Consider the following 21,575-nt stretch of genomic DNA (forward strand, 5'->3'; position numbering starts at 1 on the left):
ATAACCACACAGTTATGACCAGGTGAAGTTTTTCAAAGAGTATTGGGAGTTTTGATATTAGTAAATCTGTTATTATAATATACCTAAAATCAAAGATACCTAACGATGTCCAAGGGGCAAAATTAAACAAGGATTCCTGATTTAAACCTACACCAACAGCAAAATACGTAACAATACATTTATTGTGTGGACATTGTTAAGGTCAATTAGACTTGTTTTTAACTTGATAAAATATATCTCTCAGGCTAAACCCAGTACCTTGCTTTATGGGGACCCAGTGGACTCAATCCTGTGACTAAAAATGAGAGCTGCAGGGGCGCCTGGGTGGCTCAGTCGGTTAAGCAGCCGCCTTCGGCTCAGGTCACGATCTCACAGTTTGTGAGTTCAAGCCCGGCGTCAGGCTCTGTGCTGACAGCTCAGAGCCTGGAGCCTGATTCAGAATCTGTCTCCCCTCTCTTTCTGCTTCTCCCCCCCTCTCACGCTTTCAGTCTGTCAAACCTGAATAAACGTTAAAAAACAATTAAGAAAAACAATGAGAGCTGTATGAAAAACAACGAGTGACTGCACTGCTGTTTAATGCTCTCTGCAATCTCCAGCCAATAAAACTCGGGGGGGGGGGTGAAAGGAAGATATTGAGGTACAAAAATTACAGGAGATATAATACATTTGATTAAAAAATGAATTCAGTTAAATACTCAGAAAATAATTTACTAAAAAACAGGGTACAAAATTAATCTATTTATATCTGTAGTTTTCTCAATAATAAAGTAACGACGAAATGCAAATTAGAATTCAAGAAAATGTTTAAAAAAACTGAAGGATACAGACAAAATAAACTAAAAGACATACTTTTGCATAAAAATTGCCTAATTGTAAAGATTGAAGTTCAGTAAAATCCTAATGTAGAAACATAGGTATCTGATCATTGGAACTAGAAAATCAAAACGTAAAGTTTCTATGGAGCTATAAGCGAAAAAGAACCACCAGAGAGTTTAGAGGGGGGAAAAATCAACGTAAGACTAATCCTGCCATTTATGAGGACATATTAATAAGCTTAATGTATCAAAAGAGGGTGGTTCCAGTGTGCACAGAGAGACTAAGACAAACCAAGTGGAGTAGAAACTCTAAAATTATGCACAATTACATATAGGACCTTATGCTTTGGAAACCTTGATATGCAAAGTCATCATTCAATTAAGATGCATGGATATCTAGATAGCTATTTGAAAACAAAACAAACTTCGATTTATGTATCATAGCCTGTAACAAAATAAATTCTTGACTGGATGAGCAATTTAAATATGAAGCGTAAAACCCTCAAATTATGAAGGAAAATCTGAAAGCATTTCTTTCTGACATTAAAATGGCAAAAAAAATTTCCTTAGGGACTCAGAATTCCAGAATTCATTAAAGAAAATGTTGACTACACTGAACTAGACAACATAAGAAAAATAACAATAACAACAACAAAAAGGAACTTTTTTGTGTGTTCAAGACACCATTGACAATGTTAAGATACAGATGACGAATTAGGGGGAAGAAATAGGTTCAATGGTGTCACAAAAAACTGTTCTCTTAACATTTCAAGAGTTCTAGGGAATGATTAGGAAGACAAATGTGCCAAAAGAAAATCAAGCAAAAGGCATTTTAAGAAAAGTTCACAAAGAGGGAAATATTCACGATATTTAAACATGAAATGATATTGATCCTTTTACATAATAAGAGAAATTAAACTTCCCCAAGGACATATTTTTCACCTACGTAAAGTGAACAGTAAATTTTAAATGTTTGATAATAACTCTCTGTTGGCGAATTGTGGGCAACAATTTTTCTCATACTTTGCTTGTGGAAATAAAATTCAGTACAATACCTATAGAGAGGGAGGGGACCACAACTGTAGGTTCGTTTAACCTTTAGCCTAATAGTCCAACACCTAGGAGTTGTCTTTGCCTAAATTCATGAAACAAGGAAAATGACATTTTATGCAAGGTCACTTTTTCGAAACGCTGTTCCAATGGCAAAAGTTGAAAATGAATATCCTATCAAGAATCGATAGGTTAATAAATTTAGGTTGAGCCCGACAGTAGAATATGAGACTAGAAAAGGTAAAATAAGATTATGGAAACTCTGTTGTAGTGTGTTTGTGTGTGTGTGTGTGTGTGTGTGTGTGTGTGTGTGTGTACACCCATGCAAGGACTAAAATAAATAAAAGTCAGTGATCATAAAAGAGACTAGTCAAGATTATTCCTACAAACTAAGGAAAGCCATTGGGTCTTGAATGAACATTCTAAGATGTGAAAAAGAAAGGGAATCAAATATGATTCCTGAGTACCTGAAAAAAAAAAGGAGGTATTATTTGCAGAGTTGGAAAACATTGAAAGAGGAGACGTTAGGAGTTGAGATGACAACATGTTAAAGGTGGTTGCCTGAGAAACATTCCCGGGAAAATAGAGTGGGCAGGTGTGTATGACATCCAAACTTGAAGAGAGAAATCTGCCTTGGAAATATGTTTTTGGATGTCCTTAGTGCTTGGAGGATATTTTAAACATCTGAGAATGTATGAGTTCACTGAAGGACTGAACTGTGGGTTGTGAGTCATGGATATCCACGAGCTGTGAGTTTAGGAAGATGAGCAGGAACCAGCAAAAGTAAGAGGAAGCCAGTGTAGAAAATATGTAGAAAAAAACACCAGGATAATGTGATACCACAGAAGCTGTGTGAAGAAGGTCTTTCAAGGAGGAGAGGGGAATCGGGGGCTGAGAATTGATTATTAGATTTAAATGACAACAGTTATTGGGGACATTATTGTAAGTGGTTTCACTTGGCTCTTCTGAGACTTGAGTGAAATGGTTTCAAGAGAAAATGAGAGCAAGGGAAAGTCCAGAGAGTTCGTTAGACCATCCTCAGTAGGTGGTCGGCTGTAGATGCAAAAGTGGGGCTGGAGCTGGTGAAGGAGGCGTAGTCAAGACGATTTTTTAATATATATATATACATGTATTTATTTTTGAGAGACAGAGAGCACAAGCGGGAGTGGGGAAGAGAGAGGGAGACACAGAATTCGAAACAGGCTCCAGGCTCTGAGCTGTCAGCACAGAGCCCCACGCGGGGCTCCAACCCACGAACCGAGAGATCATGACCTGAGCCGAAGTCGGAAGCTTAACCGACTGAGCCACCCAGGCAAGGTGATATCACCCAAGGTGATATTTTTAAATTGATTAAAAAAAAAAAAAAAGATTAACAGCAGCATGTTTACACGTAGACGATAATGAATCAGTGGAAGGGAAAAAAAATGGCGATGTAAGAGCGAAAGCCATCTGGTTTGAATCTTGTCCTTGAGTGGCGTAGCTGGCACATTATCCTGCCCTTGAGTCAAGTGGAGAGGTGACTCTTAGGAACATAAGGGGTGCACCCAAAGAAGCAGAAGGGCCCTGTGAGGACTAGTTACATTCATATAAGAAAAAGCAAAGTTAGCCTCTAAAAGGGCAAAGAGAGAAAGGTGCTTACCGTTATAATTTTGCTTTTTTTCCATATGATTTATGGAAAATATACTCCAATTTTAATAAAAATATAACGATTTTCAAGGTGAGAATCGCATTGCGAAATAAAGTCACACATGGTTAGATCATTGACCTTTTCTTCTTCTTTTTTAACTACTCATCAGAATTTATCTTCCCAAACTCTTACACTTGGTCTCTTCCTCCAAGTAGCTACTTATTTTCAAGTGCAACCCACCCATTGGTATAATTCCACTTGAATCAAGAGCCCACCACTCTTGGTTAGCTTTGACACTTAAAATAATCATTTTTATAATGTTCAAATTATCTTTACTGGGCCTGTTAATAAAAGACAATGTCAGCGTGCTGTGTTCTATTCTTCTGGGCACGTGGCATGAAGCTTGTCACTAACAACAGTCACATTATATGTGAGTGAGCCCCTATTCCAGCCAACACCGCCCCCCACCATCCTTGCCTTTTCTTCCTCCCCCTCTGTTGAATATTTCTTACTCTTTCCGCAGAGGTATTCTTTGCCAGCCAAGTAAGACCCTTAGCCAAGAACCGTGTCTCAATGGTCATATTTCACAGAAAACAGACGAGAACTCTGTGCCTCATTGAATGAGTCCTGATTCTTCTATTCTCACAATGGTATGTTTTGGCTCTCTTAGCAAAGGATTGTTTTCCCTTCAATAACATGTTGCTCAGCCGTGTGGCTTACATGGACTCCAGAAAGGCAGACAGACAGATAGACACAGCATCGGTGTAAACATGACAGAGGAGAAGCTGAAAAGGAAAGACATAGAAAAAGTCATTTCATTTAATGTTTAGCCAACCTGGCTAAAGTTCTAAGTCAGAGAATTTAAAGCCCAAGAGGAAAATCATTTGACCTGAGCACTACATTTGTTATTTTAGTTCATGTATTTTCACCTGATACAGACATTAAATGTGAGAATTTCCTAGAAGAAAGAATATTGAGAATATTGGCTGTTTTTATCAGCCCTGCACCATCGTTTTGGTTTCAAAATATAGGTTGCGTTATCTTTGTCTTTCTAAGTAACAGTTACAATGCTCTATGTTTTAGAATACCAGAGAATTGAGAATAGCATTTCAATACATTTTAATACTTAAAAGCATCAATATCTTTAAGACGTATATAAATGCAACGTAAATTTCATTTCCCTATTTTGTGTATTTCTGTTTAGTCCCTGGAGGAATAAACACCATTTCAACTTTGTCCATTCTCAAATATCAGTGTGGTTTATTTCTTTTCTTTTATTTTTTTAACGTTTATTTATTTTTGAGACAGAGACAGAGCATGAGTGGAGGAGGGGCACAGAGAGAGGGAGACACAGAATCTGAAGCAGGCTCCAGACTCTGAGCTGTCAGCACAGAGCCCGATGCAGGCCTCAAACTCATGAACCATGAGATCATGACCTGAGCCGAAGTTGGACACTCAGCCAACTGAGCCACCCAGGAACCCCCAGTGTGGTTTATTTCTAAATATAAAATACCTCTCGGGAGGTACCTGGGTGCCCAGGTGGTTGGTTAAGTGACCAACTCTTGATTTCAACTCAGGTCATGATCTTACCATTTGTGAGTTTGAACCCTGGGTCCAGGCTCTGCCCTGACAGCTCAAAGCCCGTGGGGGATTCTGTCTCTACCCATCTCTCTGGCCCTCTTCTGCATGTCTGTGTGGGCTCTCTCTCTCTTTCAAAATAAATAAACTTAAAAAAAAATACCTCTCCAAACATTTAGTTTCCTGTGATAATGTTTATTTTTACTCCTCTCTCTCTTTCAAAATAAATAAACTTAAAAAAAAATACCTCTCCAAACACTTAGTTCCCTGTGACAATGCTTATTTTTACTCTTCATAGTATTTTTAACAATGTCACCTATTATCTGCATCATTTACCATCAAGGAGTTATGCATATGAAAATGGAAGCTATGCATGTACAAGTCTCCATGAAGACAAAATTGTTATGGCTTGTTTTAGTTTTTCCTAAAACTAAGGGAGGTTTGGCTCCCTCCCTCTCTAACTTTTTTTTTCCCTTCCCCTCCCCCATGGTCTTCTGTTAAGTTTCTCAGGATCCACATAAGAGTGAAAACATATGGTATCTGTCTTTCTCTGTATGGCTTATTTCACTTAGCATAACACTCTCCAGTTCCATCCATGTTGCTACAAAGGGCCATATTTCATTCTTTCTCATTGCCATGTAGTACTCCATTGTGTACATAAACCACAATCTTTTTATCCATTCATCAGTTGATGGACATTTAGGCTCTTTCCATGATTTGGCTATTGTTGAGAGTGCTGCTATAAACATTGGGGTACAAGTGTCCCTCTGCATCAGTACTCCTGTATCCCTTGGGTAAATTCCTAGCAGTGCTATTGCTGGGTCATAGGGTAGGTCTATTTTTAATTTTCTGAGGAACCTCCACACTGTTTTCCAGAGTGGCTGCACCAATTTGCATTCCCACCAACAGTGCAAGAGGGTTCCCGTTTCTCCACATCCTCGCCAGCATCTATAGTCTCCTGATTTGTTCATTTTGGTCACTCTGACTGGCGTGAGGTGATATCTGAGTATGGTTTTGATTTGTATTTCCCTGATAAGGAGCGACGTTGAGCATCTTTTCATGTGCCTGTTGGCCATCCGGATGTCTTCTTTAGAGAAGTGTCTATTCATGTTTTCTGCCCATTTCTTCACTGGGTTATTTGTTTTCCGGGTGTGGAGTTTGGTGAGCTCTTTATAGATTTTGGATACTAGCCCTTTGTCTGATATGTCATTTGCAAATATATTTTCCCATTCCGTTGGTTGCCTTTCAGTTTTGTTGGTTGTTTCCTTTGCTGTGCAGAAGCTTTTTACCTTCATAAGGTCCCAGTAGTTCATTTTTGCTTTTAATTCCCTTGCCTTTGCCTTTTTAATTCCCTTGTCTTTTCCTGCTTTCTCCTCTAGGGTTTTGATGGTTTCCTGTCTCACATTCAGGTCCTTTATCCATTTTGAGTTCATTTTTGTGAATGGTATGAGAAAGTGGTCTAGTTTCAATCTTCTGCATGTTGCTGTCCAGTTCTCCCAGCACCATTTGTTAAAGAGACTGTCTTTTTTCCTTTGGATATTCTTTCCTACTTTGTCAAAGATTAGTTAGCCATACGTTTGTGGGTCTAGTTCTGGGGTTTCTATTCTATTCCATTGGTCTATGTGTCTGTTTTTTGGAATTAGCACATATTCTGTTCAGTGACCTGGCAGAAATCCCTTCCATGCTTTCTAGACGGTAAGATCAGAGTCCATTTAATCCATACAGAAGTAGCAATAGTTTATATTTCCATAAAGATATCTCTGGATCCCAGAATCTCTTCATCCACATCCAAAACCATATACCCTTAACAGACTCGGTTTTACCAGAAGGGAAGAAGAGACATATGGAAGCCTGGACCCCTAGAGGAACCCCACTGAATTCATCTGGGTGGCCTGGGCTTTCATCCAGTTTAGGATGCCTTCTGAGGAATCTAGTCTGTGTTTGGTTGGATTAGAGCAATGAGATAAATTTTCAACAAGAACAGAGGATAATAAATAGATGGGCCCAATATGATCACAGAGAATCCAAGAGAGAGTAGAAAGACTGAGGAATTGAGAAGTTGAGCAGTGACCCAGAGGCAGCTACCTGCGGGGCATAAAACAAGCACAACAAACTCAAAGTCAGCTGAGTTTGAATTCCTGAGTGTCACTTACCCTTTACTCTTGGGCAAGTGTCTTAACCTGTCTCGGAATCACTTTCTTTAGCTACAAATTAGGAAGTCGTAAATACTAGTGTTTTTTTTTTCCCCTCTGTTTACTGGTTTCTCCCAATATTTTTTTACTGCACATTTCTGTACTTTTGTAAGTAAAAACCTTGTCCATTTTAAAAATTATTCCTGGGGCGCCTGGTTGGCTCAGTCGGTTAAGCGTCCGACTTTGGCTTCGGTCATGATCTCACAGTTCGTGGTTCGAGCCCCACTTCGGGCTCTGTGCTGACAGCTCGGAGCCTGGAGCCCGCTTCCGACTCTGTGTCTCCCTCTCTCTCTGCCCCTCCTCCACCCACACTCTATCTCTCTCTCCAAAATAAATAAACATGGAAAAAAATATTCCTATGTAATTTGATATTTTTTTTGTCAATGATTCACCTAAGGATTTCTTTTTAATATCATAGTTTTGAGTTTTTAATGATTTAGTTTGTAAGAAGTTTAGCATGGTTACTGGGGGAAAATAAAACATATTTCTTTGTTTTTTAATTCCAGATCATTCGTTGTGTCTGAAGTAAACGTGATCAACTTTCCACTACACAAAAACAATATTGACAAAAGCTATGTATGGTTGTATGTGTCACCTAGAACGCAAGCTTTCTGAGAAGAAGAATCTTGGCTCGCGCTGTAACTCCAGCTCTTAAAGCAGTGACAAGCATGTAGTAGGGGCTCGGTAAATATTTATGGCACGAAGAAAAGAATTTGCTTATGTGAAGGATCCACCCGTCTGCTTTTGGCACGCATCTGTGTCGGAGCAAAGAGGTTTCGGGGACAAATTATGCAGATGCTTACATTTGGCATTAAGAACTCGGCCAAAACAAGGAGTGACTGAGTCCTCGGGGATGGCAGAGTGGAGGGTTGCAGAGATTATGTGCCACAGAAATAACTTGCATCTACATCCCCGAAGAGACTCAGGCCAGCTGTCAGTTTTGGCTGCAGTGAGAAATACCGACATGTTCGAGTCTAGTCACAGCTCTGGCAACCACACATCAATCTCTCTCTCTCTCTCTCTCTCTCTCTCTCTCTCTCTCTCTCTCTCCCTCTCTGCCTCTGTGTCTGTCTTCTTATTTCCTCCCTTGGCCTTCCTCTACTTCTCTCTCTTTCCCATTCCCTTCCTTCCTTCCTCCCTTCCTCCCTTCCTCCCTCCCTGCCTTCCTTCTTCTTTCTTTCTTTCCTTCCTTATTCCTTCCTTCCTTCCTTCCTTCCTTCCTTCCTTCCTTCCTTCCTTCTTTCCTCCGTTCCTTCTTTTTTTCCTTCCTTCCTTCCTTCCTTCCTTCCTTCCTTCCTTCCTTTCTTCTCCGTCTCAACTCTCTAAATAAAAATAAAATAGAAGACACCTAGCTGAGAGACATTTTTAGCTGATATTAAAGCAGGGAATTGAAGACATGTGCATATGGTACAGCTGTTTGGTCCATCAGAAAACTGAAAGATTCACGCCAAGCAACCCTGGAGGGCCGGCCCCTATCTTGGACCACCGTCTACTATGTCCCACATGCCCCTGACAAGCATGAGGCAAATCAGCCTCATGTTAACCCTTCAGGCCACCCGGCAGGGGAAATGCATGTGCTACAACACCGATTTCCTGAGGACATTTTCGTGCCTAGTTCTCTAGAAGCACAATGAGCAAACAGACTCCAGGATTCTGTCTTATTGACAACTGCGTGTAGATTATTTGATGCAGCTTTCAAGCTTTTGGTTTTGGCAGCTACAGAGTCTTGGGACGAGTCTCCCTCAAACCATCCCTACCTCGCAAAGAAATCATGCCATGAAAAGTAAAAGTAAATTCCATGTTTCAAAGGTACATGTTGTGGAGACTACAAGGGCGTGGAGGCCACACCAGCTTGGGTGTCAGTGAAAATGGACTGAAGGAGGAAACAAACAAACAAACCCTAAACATCCTCCCAGGAGGAGGGTTTTTTTTTTTTCTCCTAGCAATGACATTCACAGAGGGGGTCCTTGCATGTTTGTTTACTCATGACAACCCAGTTCCTAACCCACAGCAATAAGCCTTCCCAACCACAAGGGGGGAAAATATCTACACAAGTAACTACACAAAGAGAGCCAGGCCCCAGGCAGACTAAATTTTGAGTGGTTTCACTGTTAAACATCAAAACAGGGCATAGGGGCCCCTGGGTGGGTCAGTCTGTTGAGCATCTGACTTCGGCTCAAGTCATGATCTCAGGGTTTGTGAGTTCGAGCCCCATGTCCGGCTCTGTGCTGACAGCTCAGAGCCTGGAGCCTGCTTTGGATTCTGTGTCTCCCCCTCTCTCTACCCCTCCCTGCTCATGCTCCATCACATACACACACTCTTTCTCTCTCTTAAAAATAAACATTAAAAGAAAACACAAAACAACAATAACAACAACAGCACAACCCAGACTTTAACCATACATGCTTTATATTGTGGTTTTCTGAGACTCTGTAAGGAAGGGTATTCTCACATACTGTTTTAATGTTTATTTCTTTTTGAGAGAGATAGACAGACATAGAGACAGAGACAGGGCTTGAGCAGGGGAGGGGCAGAGAGAGAAGGAGATAGAATCCAAAGCAGGATCCAGGCTCTGAGCTGTCAGCACAGAGCCTGGCACAGGGCTTGAACTCACAGACTGCGAGATCATAACCTGAGGCAAAGTTGGACCCTTAACCGACTGAGCCACCCCGGTGCCCCTCACATACTGTTTTAATCAGAAAAAAATGTACACCATTGCTCTCCCATCCTATGGTTTCATTTCTACGAAGTTTTTACAATAGAGAAAAAATAGAAAACATAATAAAGATTATTCTAGGATTGTATAGTCATGTATGCTCTCCCTTAATTACATAAATTTTGTTTCTCCATTTAGTATACATCCATGATTTCTGATGCAAAAAAAAAAAGTTTCCATGTAATATATACTTTTTTAAAAGGATTTCAAAATGATCATTCCTCACATTTTGCAAGCCTGTCTATCTATCTATCTATCCATCTATCTATAGATCTATTTCAGGTGCTTAATTTAATACAGGCTTTGTGGTCAAATACTTTTGACCCAAGGATGTTGAATAGGAAGTTGAACCCAGGACTTCTCCTGATATCATGCTTCACAATTCACCCCTAAATCAAAATCTAGCAAAATAGATTCAACAGTTTTTACACGTTCCTCTTTAGAAGTCATGAAAATTCAGTGATGTGCTTTGTTTTAATGCATCCTAGCAATCTGATCATTGGATTTCACAGACTTTTAATTGTCCATCATTTAACGTAAAACCTCTCATGCTTAATCATCACATGCAGGTTTGATTTGTTTGATAGAATCACATTAATATTAGAAGAATATTACAACTTCAAGATACTGTTCTTACAAGAAAGCTAATTAGTTTGAGTTACAGAATAAATAATTAATTATGTGGATAGTGAAGCAACTATCTAAAGATGAAAACCAGCATGTCATTGACATTTCCTTTTGGCAAACTCACTAAAGATTGACAAGAACTGAAACTTTTCTTCCAAATATGGTCTATATATTTTTTCTTAGTGTGATGGTCTTTTTTCAAAGAGAATGTTGAAGATTTTTTTGTTGTTTGTAATTATGGATTTTCAGAGGCTTTGTGTCAGTATTCTGATTAAGTTAATTTGTCTACATGAATAGAATGTATTGTGCAGTCTATTGAAAACCATTTTTTTTTAGCACTAGGGGCTAGATGTGAAATATCATTTAGACAGGAACTAATGAAATTATCCTTATCTGAATGCCTTAAAGGAGATAAGGAAATAAATGTCAATTCTGCTATTTCTATAAAAGGCAACAAGTCACAGTACTCAACACATAATCAAAAGAAACATTTAAAATAATCTCTGTGGTCTAATTAAAAGTTCAATTAAGGAAACTATAATGATCTTCACTGATGAACTTTTACAAAAGACACATTTTAATGGATAAGTTTTACTCTGAAAAGAAGTATAATAAAGCATCACAATGTCAGTAGCAGTCCATTTGCCACTGAAATGCTTTTGATGGCAGTTTTTATTTTATTGCCATTCCCCAAAAAACATCTAGATAAGGATCCACAGAGCTTACAACAAGCTGTGAGAATTCTTTGGAGGGCAGCTCTGTGCTGATTTGTTTTGCAGAGCCAAAATGTACCTTCTGTTTCTCTGTACTGTGTCCTAGAAGGCACTGGTTTGGGGACATAATGAATGTCCTGGGAGGTACCACTAATACGGGTAAAAACAAAAATTCAGAAAAGAAAAAAGAAAAAAAGAAAAGAAAAGAGAGAGAGAGAAAGAGGGAAGGAAGGAAGGAAGGAAGGAAGGAAGGAAGGAAGGAAGGAAGGAAAGATTTCCTCTGCATCAGGTTTTATGAACAGGCATCGTGCTTCCAAATCTCATGTTTCCACCATTTTAGCTGATTTCACATCATTTCTAAAAGTTATGGAGGACAGCTATAACATTATTGTTCATAATATATAAATACAACAACCACTACACAACATCAGCAACACTGCAGCTCAGGGTTATTGGCCTTAAAGGTCAAAGAGCCAGGTATTTCACCAGCAAAATGGGTGTATTTGGGAACAGCAAAGGAACTGCAGCTTGAGACATGCAAGCCTTGGCAGCCATGTTCAAGTCCAGAGATCAGAGAAGAGCAACACGATAAAGAAAAAGGGATGATGGGAGGAGTTGCTCTGAACAGAAGTCCATTGGAAGAAACAAGAGTTCAGGGTAGTGATGGTTTCTCATGGACACAGTTGCAGAATTTTCTTATTGGCTAGGCTTATTGCTGGGTGAGGAGAAAAACTTCCTCCTGCATGGGTGGTAATGTAGGCCACTCCCTGTGGGAAATGTAAGGTAAGTCTCTTCTTGTTGGGTCTGCAGTTGACCATGAGTAGTAGGCAGGAATGCTCCCCGTCTTACCTCCCAAATACATTTTAAAGGAGCCTTCCTTGATTCAGTTTCACAGCGGTTTACACTATATCACAAAGTAAATCATGAAAAAAAAAAAGATGATAAAAACCAGACTCTCCCTTTGACTTATATGGGCTGTGTCTTTTCTACTTCATAAACTGCCTCAATGCAAGAAGCCGCAAGTTGGTTTCTAAGTGGTCTTACAGCTTTGAGAGATATTTAGGAAGCTCCACTACTGAAACCACAGCTAAATCCACAGATGGTGTCATTTTCCAGTGACTTTCTTGCTTTTGAAGCATCCTGAAATGTTACATCTATTCTGAAGGTATGTGTGAATTTTCATGGGATCGTAGGTCCCACTGAAAGGGGTGAGAAATCAATGGAAAGGATTTGGGGGACCAGAAGTGTCCCCTTGTCCCAGGGGCTTTGTATATTCATGAAGAAGAGCACCAAAGTGGAAGGAGGAGGCTATCAGGATAGTAACACAATTGTAGAGGGATTTACAGTTTATAGACCTAGGTCACCTCTATCATAACATTTGACCGTCAAAACAAACTAGGGTGATAGACACCATTATTCTCAGTTTAGAGAGGAAAATCTGGAGGCTCCAAAAAATGCAATTAACTCCCCCAAGGTCAGAGAGCTAGAGCAGGGGAAGCCAGGATTCCAATCCAAGTCTACTGGCTCTAGTAGACTGTCTTACAGATTGTTGCATACAGCTGCTGGACATGTTTAAGCAAGCAGTTCCAAGAGTATAAACATGCACACGTGTGCAGTGGCCACTTACACCAACCCATTTACACTGAAAATGCCTCGCCATCATTTGAATGTCAACATTTCATAACAAGTTGAGCTTTGCTTCCTTACTAAAATTAGACAAATTTGCTTCCATCTCCCCCTTGCCTGTCTCCCAAGCTCCTCGTGCAATCAAGGCTGCTTTCTTAGGTTGATGAAAGCTGGCACTTGCCTTCGGTTGGGGAATGTCTTGGTGCTTTTGTGTTGACTTGTAGAAGTTCTTTATATATTTTGGATACTAACCCTTTATCAGACATGTCATGTGCAAATACTTTCTCCCATTTAGTAAGTTCCCTTATAGCTTTGTCAACTGTTTCCTTTACCATGCAGAAGCTTTTATTATTATTATTATTATTATTACTATTTTAATTAAGTCCCAATAGTTTATTTTGCTTTTGTCTCCCTTGCCATGTGAGACATATCTAGAAAAATGTTGCTGTGGCTGATGTCAGAAAAATTACTGCCTGTGCTCTCGTCTAGGATTTTTGAGATTTCAGGTCTCACATTTAAGTTTTTAATCCATTTTGAATTAATTTACTTTTGTATATGGTGTAAGAAGGTGGTCCAATTTCATTCTTTTGCATGTGGCTGTCCAGTTTTCCCATCACCATTTGTTGAAAAGACTTTCTTTTTCCCATTGCATATTCTTGCTTTCTTTGTTGAAGATTGATTGACCACATGATCGTGAGTTTATTTCTGGGTTTTCTATCTGTTCCATTGATCTATGTGTGTATTTTTTATACCGTACAGTTTTGATGACCACAGCTCTGTAGTATCTTAAAATATGGGATTGTGATACCTCCAGTTTTGTTCTTCTTTTTCCAAAATTGCTTTGGCTATTTAAGGTCCTTTGTGATTCCATACAAATTTTGGGTGTATCCATTCCAGTTTTGTGAAAAGTGATTTTGGTATTTTGATAGATAGTGAATCAAATCTGTAGATTGCTTTGGGTAATATGGACATTGTAACAACATTTGTTCTTCCAACCCATAAACATGAAATATCTTTCCACCTGTGTCATTTGCAATTCTTGCATCAGGTTTATAGTTTTCAGAGTACAGGTCTTTCATTGCCCGGTGTTTTATTATTTTTATTCATATTAGAGTCATGATTTTTATCTCTTTAAAAATATTATCCTTTGGCAACAAACTTTGACATTTATTTTCTTTTAAATACCTCAAATCTCTGAAAGGAGGTAGTCTATAAGCACAATGTGAGCAAATATGGGATCATCAGGTAGAGAACAACAGACAACCCAGTAGCAGAGGAAGGATTCATTAAACTGAAATTTGAGAAATTTTTAAAACATGCAAAGAGAAGGACAATGTTTGGTTTGTTTAAAAGAGAAGTAGTTTCTGTGTATTCTGGAAGGGCTTGTAATTATTTGGCAGAGAATACTTTCATAGGACTGTGTTTTAAGCATTAGTTTTCCCTCTTCACTACCCCCACACCCATCCACATCCACAACAATCTGATATTGTTGGTCAAACCAAGGGAAGAAAGGAGGGTGCAGGGAAGTTAAATGCTCATAAGCTTTATGGCCACCACCTCTTGGATACGTAGACTAAACCCAGTTCTGTAGGACAGAATGGACGGGGACGGTTGAATCCTAAGACTGCAATTCTTTGTAAGTCCTCTTTCTTCAGAGACAATGTGATGTCTACAGCAATCACAGGGCTGCAGAGGAGACATACTAAGCTCAAAATTGGCAAAGTGTGAATGCATCTTCAGACAGACAGGCCTATAGCTATTCCAGTGGGCATCCCACTTACCCATCATTCTAGCCTGAGCAATGTGTCCCCCTTCAGGGAAATTTTGGGTAGTAGCATATTATTTATTAGTTTTCATTGGGGAGTGACAGAGCAAACCAATCTTTACCCTTGAAACTCATTACCACTGGGCCACAGTGGCCTGCAACGGTATCCAGTGATGCCCCAGAAAAAGGTAGGGTGGAAATCTAAATTCTATGTGGAATTTTTCTTTCGTTGTGTGACTTAGTTCGCTTAAGGATCCTCAAGGTCCATCCCTGTTGTCACAAATGGCAAGACTTCTTCTTATCTTATACTTTACATTCTTACCTGAGTGTAGGTGACACGCAATGTTGCATTAGTTTCAGGCGTGCAACATAGTGATTCAGCATCTCTATACATTGTGCTGTGCTCGTTACAATTGAACCTATGATGTGTCACCGTATAATGCTAGTACAATTTCATTGACTATTTTCCCTCTGCTGTAATTTTTGTCCCCATGACTTATTCGTTCCATAACTGGAAGCCTGTCTCTCCCATTCCCCTTCCCTCTGGCGGCCATAAGTTTCTTCTCTGTATTTATAGGTTTGAATCTGCTTTTTGTTTGTTTGTTTATTTGTTTTGTTTTTAGATTCCATTTATGCGTGAAATCATATGGTATTTGTCTTTCTTAGTTCCACTTATATGACTTCACATAATACCCTCTAGGTCCATCCCTATTGTTATAAATGGCAAGATCTCATCCTGTCATATGCCTGCATTATATTCCATTTTATATATTTAAACACACACACACACACACACACACACATGCACTTCCTTATCCATTCATCTAATCATGGATATTTAGGTTGCTTCCATATTTTGGCTCTTGTAAATAAAGCTGCAATAAATATAAGGGTAATAACTTTACCTACATGTGGAATCTAAAAAACAAAACAAAAGCAGAACTCCACTCAAATGCAGAGAACAAACTGGTAGTTGCCAGAAGGGTGGATTGGGGGATGGGCAAAATAGGCAAAGGGGATTAAGAGATACGAACTTGCTGTTATAAAATAAATGAGTCACAGGGATAAAAAGTATGGCATAGGAAAGACAGTCAATAACATTGTAATAACTTTGTGTGGTGACAGATGGTAGCTACACTTGTCACAGGGACCAGTGCCTAAGGTATAGGATTGTCCAATCATGATGTTATATACCTGAAACTGACTTGGCCTTGTATTTCAACTGCACAGAAAAAATAAAAAGGAAAAAAACAAAAAAGAAATAAATATGTGGGATTACTGTTGAAGATGAAGTTTGCAGATCGAAAGTACCAGACCAGAGGATTTGTATTTTATTTATCTGGCTGTCTTAAACAGATTTGAAGCAGGGCCTTGAAATAGATTTTTGTTTGTTTTCTTCTTTTAATCACAATAACTATATCAACACTGTGAAACACGGCTAGGTGGAGGAAAGATCACGACAAAGAAAACTGAAACGTTCTGTAAAAGTAATTTTTTTAGATAAGAGTTTCTTTTGTGAAGAAGCAAAACATCATTTTTCACTATTCCTACCAATTCACAAGTTAATAAAATAGATTATTATAAGAGATCCTTTTAACAATTCTTGGGAAACCAACGTTTTATTTTGGAAATTTTGATTCTTTCGTGCTGTGTTAAGTGTTAATCTTGTCTTCACTGAAATGTTGAGACACTTTACTTTTCCTTTACTGTGGTTTCTATCCATCAGGTGTATGTTATTTATATAAGACTGGTTCACTTCACTTTGCAAATAATAATGAAGTTTCCAATCAGATATGCATACAGCTGTATCATATCTGAATGGAACTTCAGTAGGTGGACCGTCAAACAAAATAATAAAGTAACAAAATGCTATAATATTTAAAGAACAGGAGGTAGACCGATGTTTTATTTCCATATTCTACATTTCCAAGTTGTCCAATTTTATAATAAATATATACTTATATTTTGTATATAAAAAGCTTTGGGGCAATATAAGTATAATATTATAAGCTATGGCTGCACTGCTGTAGAAATTGTTTACTTAGGGAGACATGTTATGTTCAAGTGGAAAACAATAAAAACAGGTTTTAGAGCCAACATGTCTGGTTTAAATAAGAATAAAACTTCTTGGCGTGTGGGTGGCTCAGTCAGTTGGGCGTCTGACTTGGTCTCAGGTCATGATCTGGCAGCTCGTGAGTTCAAGCCCTGCGTCGGGCTCTGTGCTGACAGTTCAGAGCCTGGAACCTGCTTCAGATTCTGTGACTCCCTCTCTCTCTGCCCCTCCCACACTTGCACTCTGTCTCTCCCTCAAGAAAAAACATAAAACAATTAAAAAAAAAAAGAATAAGACTGCTCACAACATGTCAGGCTAAATTCTCAGACAGACCCTCCTCAAATTATAAGCATATAGAAACAATGACTAATGTTGAAAATAATAACAAGAAATGTATAAATAAATTTAGCAATGGAAATTTAAAATCAGCTTTCTTAGTAATTTATAGACCAAGCAGACTTAAAATTAATAAAAGTATTAAGGATTTGAAATCTATCTATGCATGCATACACTATGTTTAATCTAAAAGTATCATAATTACAAATATGCCCTGTAAGACTATAAGACTTATTATGGAGCTGTAATCATCATAACAGTACAGAATTATCAGGGAAATAGACAGAAAAAGCAATGGAAATTTTGTTTGTTTGTTTGTTTGTTTTTGTTTTTTAACCGGATGTTGCAAAATTAACCACTGGAAATGAATGGATAATAAAATAAATTTTTCTGGCAAAATCTCCTCTAGGATAAAGAAATTATTTTTAATTATTTTTAATGTTTATTTATTTCTGAGGCAGAGAGACACAGAGCATGAGTGGGGGAGGGCAGAGAGGGAGACACAGAATCAGAAGCAGGCTCCAAGCTCTGAGCTGGCAGCACAGAGCCCGACGCGGGGCTCAAACCCACAAACCGTGAGATCATGACCTGAGCCGAAGTCAGTCGCTCAACCGACTGAGCCACCCAGGAGCCCCTAGGATAAAGAAATTTAATCCCTACCATACACAATTTAAAAAAACAAATGAATTATAGACTAATTAACAACTTAAATATATGACCAAAATTGTAATTTAAGAAGAAAACATCAGTATGACCTATGATGAAAAAATCAGAGAATACCTACAGATGAATTTTACATAGATAAGAAACAAAATAACCCATAGAAAAACTAGCATAGATTGTTACACAGGTAATTTATAGGAAAGGACAACCACATGTCTAATAAACATGTAAAGATGCTCAACTTAATAATAATCGGAGTAGGCAAAAGGTAATGCCGTTTCATTTTCATAAGTTTGGAAAAGATGCAGGGTTACAGAAATTCACTTGTTCTGTGGAGAAGACTGTAAACTGGGAAATCCAAGTTTGGAAGATGCATGTGGCAAGAATGAATCAATTTTAAAAAGAAGTGCCTATGATCCTGAATTTCCAATTCTAGCAATAGAAATTTAGCACAACTCTAAATGTTAATGTTATAGTATTGTATCATCATATCATAACATAACAAACGAGATCTATATGTGTCATCTTTAAATATTGAAAACAGTGATCATTTTTTTAATGTTTTATTTATTTCTGAGACAGAGAGAGACAGAGTGTGAGCAGGTGAGGGGCAGAGAGAGAGCGAGACACAGAGTCAGAAGCAGGCTCTAGGCTCTGAACTGTCAGCACAGAGCCCAACCCGGGACTCGAATTCACAAACCACGAGATCATGACCTGAGCCGAAGTCAGACGCTTAACTGACTGAGCCACCCAGGCACCCCTAACAGTGATCATTTTTAAAATATTTCTTAGAGACATGTCTACTATGGCATATTTATAAACATTCAATAATCACACAGTATCTATAGTGCCATAAGGTTACGGTAATAAATCACAATTTGTAGGAAACGAAAAAAAAAATTTATTTCTAGATCATTGAGTAACAAAGTTTTCATGGGGAACTGAGGTTAAGAAGAATGAAATAGAGAACAGATACAAAAATCTATGTATATCTGTAATATCTTATGTTCTTAAAATCAATTTACCTTACCAAAAAAAATGCATAAAATTAACATTTGTTAAATCTGTTTGGGGTGCCTGGGTGACTTTGTCAGTTAAATGCCAACTCTTGATTTTGGCTCAGGTCATCATCTCACCATTCGTGGGTTTGAGATCCGCCTCGGGATCTGCACTTACGGCGTGGAACCTGCTTGCGATTCTGTCTCTCCCTCTCTCATTGTCCCTCCCTCTCTCTCTCTGTCTCTCAAAAATAAGTAAATATTTAAAAGAAAAGAAGAAATCTGCTTATTGGTTGCCTCTGTGTTATAACATTTTGTGTATAAATAAGTTATATATGTATACACAAAGCATATAAACATAGCCTATATATGTATGTATATAATATTAACATATATTATTACATTAAACAGATTAATATAAACTTTCTGAGATTGGATAGCTCAATGCAGGCTCAAAACTTCATGATTTTGTGATGGAGATTGTAAAATATCCCTGAAGATTGGTAGGATTCAGAACGGCGTGTGTAAAAAGTTAAGGCATCATTGGACACAAAACCTCCATAAACAAGACACAAAAAAGTCCATACGTTGTGCTCAGGAAACAATGAGAAGATTGGCTGATTGGAATTTAAATTTCATGGTTGGTATTGTTTCTCATACAAAGGAACAAAAACCTAAATTACATGTGTTCTTTGAAAGGCTGAGAGCTTCTTGAAAACAGTGAGATAAAGTCAGTGTGTTGTATGTATATAAATGAGTTTTCCTGGTGGTGCAATATTTTCCAGATTTTATGCAACAACAGCAGGACGCAAATTTATTTATGTATTTTGTTATTTTTTTTAATGTTTATTTTTGAGAGAGACAGATCATGAGCAGTGGAGGGGCAGAGAGAGAGTGAGACACAGAATCTGAAAGCAGGCTCCAGGCTCTGAGCTGTCAGCACAGAGCCCGACGCGGGGCTGGAACTCATGGATGGTGAGATCATGACCTGAGTCGAAGTCAGTTGCTCAACCGACTGAATCACCCAAGCACCCCTATTTATGTATTTTGGACTGCAGGATTGCTCTTAATTTACCGAGAGGCTGTGAGCTAGAAAAAAAAATCTTATTCCTGTAAAAATCATCGTATAACAGTAGGACAGAGATGTAAAGTTAAAAAAATAAAGAAATCACATTGAAATCACATTTAATTTAATTATTTAATGAAATCATCCTAGCTATTCCAGGAGTATGGTTCTCAGTTTCTCTAACTATAAATGGGACCTTTTGCAAGGAACTCTTTTGAGAATGAAATGGGGTAGTTTTGCTAAAGCACATTATAATGAGTTATTAATCAGTGTCGTGCCAATCTGGAAATAATTCAGGAAAATCACTTCACCGATTGCATAATCACTTATTTAAATAAGTATACAGATTTAGAGTTAAAGGGTAAAACAAAACAACTCTTGATATATAAAACAAGGAAAGAGGAATTAATTATATTATAAAAGTGTAATGACAGCTATATTTCTGGCACTGGGTATCGTATTCTTTAAGCTTTGTCCTGCAAGTTTTAATGCAAAAATTTAAACACTTATTTCTGTCATCTTCTTTGTGACAGCATTAATCTTGTAGAATGATGGAGGCATTAAATGGAGATCTTTAATTAGACCGTGTCAAGAGACCCTCAGGGCTCTACAAGCACAAGAAAATAATGTATTTCTGACTTAGTTCATGTCAGAATGTTGTGGATTCCATTAGAATTTATTAATTCATTTATTCAAATATTTATTAAACACCAATCATATGCTCAAAGATACAGCAGGAGGGAGAACAGACAGTCCTGTTTTTAAGATGCTATGCTCAAGGGTGGCGGGGTGATGGGGTGGGGAGAACAATAAACAAGCAAATATCTTCTCTGCTAATTGCACGTTCTAAGAAAAAGTGGGTAGGAGATTAGCAAATGATAGTGTATGTGCATGTGTGTGCACATGTGTGCCTGTGCGTGTGTGTTTAGGGAAATGCCACTCTAATTAGGTAACAATTGAGGAGGGACCTGCAGAGAGTGAGGGAGTAAACTGTGAATTTCTGAAAGGTATAATATTATAGTCAGAAAGGAAAGCAAGCACAAAGGCCCTGAGGCAGCTGTGAGCTTGGACTGCTTTAGGAATGCTCAGGAGAGGGGCACCTGGGTGACTCATTTAGTAGAATGTCTGACTTCTGCTCAGGTCATGATCTCACCATTCATGGGCTCGAGCCCTGCATCGGGCTCTGTGCTGACAGCTCAGAGCCTGGAACCTACTTCAGTGTCTGTGTGTGTGTCTCTCTCTGCCCCTCCCCAATTCATGCTCTGTGTCTCTCTCTCAAAAAGAAATAAATATTTAAAAAAAAAAATTGGAAATGCTCAGGAGGCTAATGAACCCAAAGCCAACAGAGTGTGGGTTAGAGGCTGAGGTCAGGTTGGCCACAGGAACCCAAGTAAAAGAGTCTTTAAGTCCATGTAGGGTCTTTGGCTTTTATTCTGGAGGAGAGGGGAAAATACCAGAAGGATTAGAGAACTAATCAGGGAGAACAGTAGGTGCCTACTGCTATGATCTTTGTAGGAGATGATGTCGACCTAGTCTAGTGTGGTAATCATGGAGATGGGGTGAGCTTTTGTGATTCGGCACTGATTCCAAAGATAGAAATCACATTAAGAGAGAATCTGCTCCCTTCTGTAACAGTAAATACTTGAAAAGAATTTTTAAAAACTGCCTCATTAAAAAAAAATAACCATAAGAGCTGCAATTTAAGAAAGCAACCAAACCAGCCCTCACTAAGAGAATATGGTGAAAATTA

The sequence above is a fragment of the Felis catus genome, chromosome A2 (genome assembly GCF_018350175.1).
Source record: "Felis catus isolate Fca126 chromosome A2, F.catus_Fca126_mat1.0, whole genome shotgun sequence".
NCBI lineage: Eukaryota > Metazoa > Chordata > Mammalia > Carnivora > Felidae > Felis > Felis catus.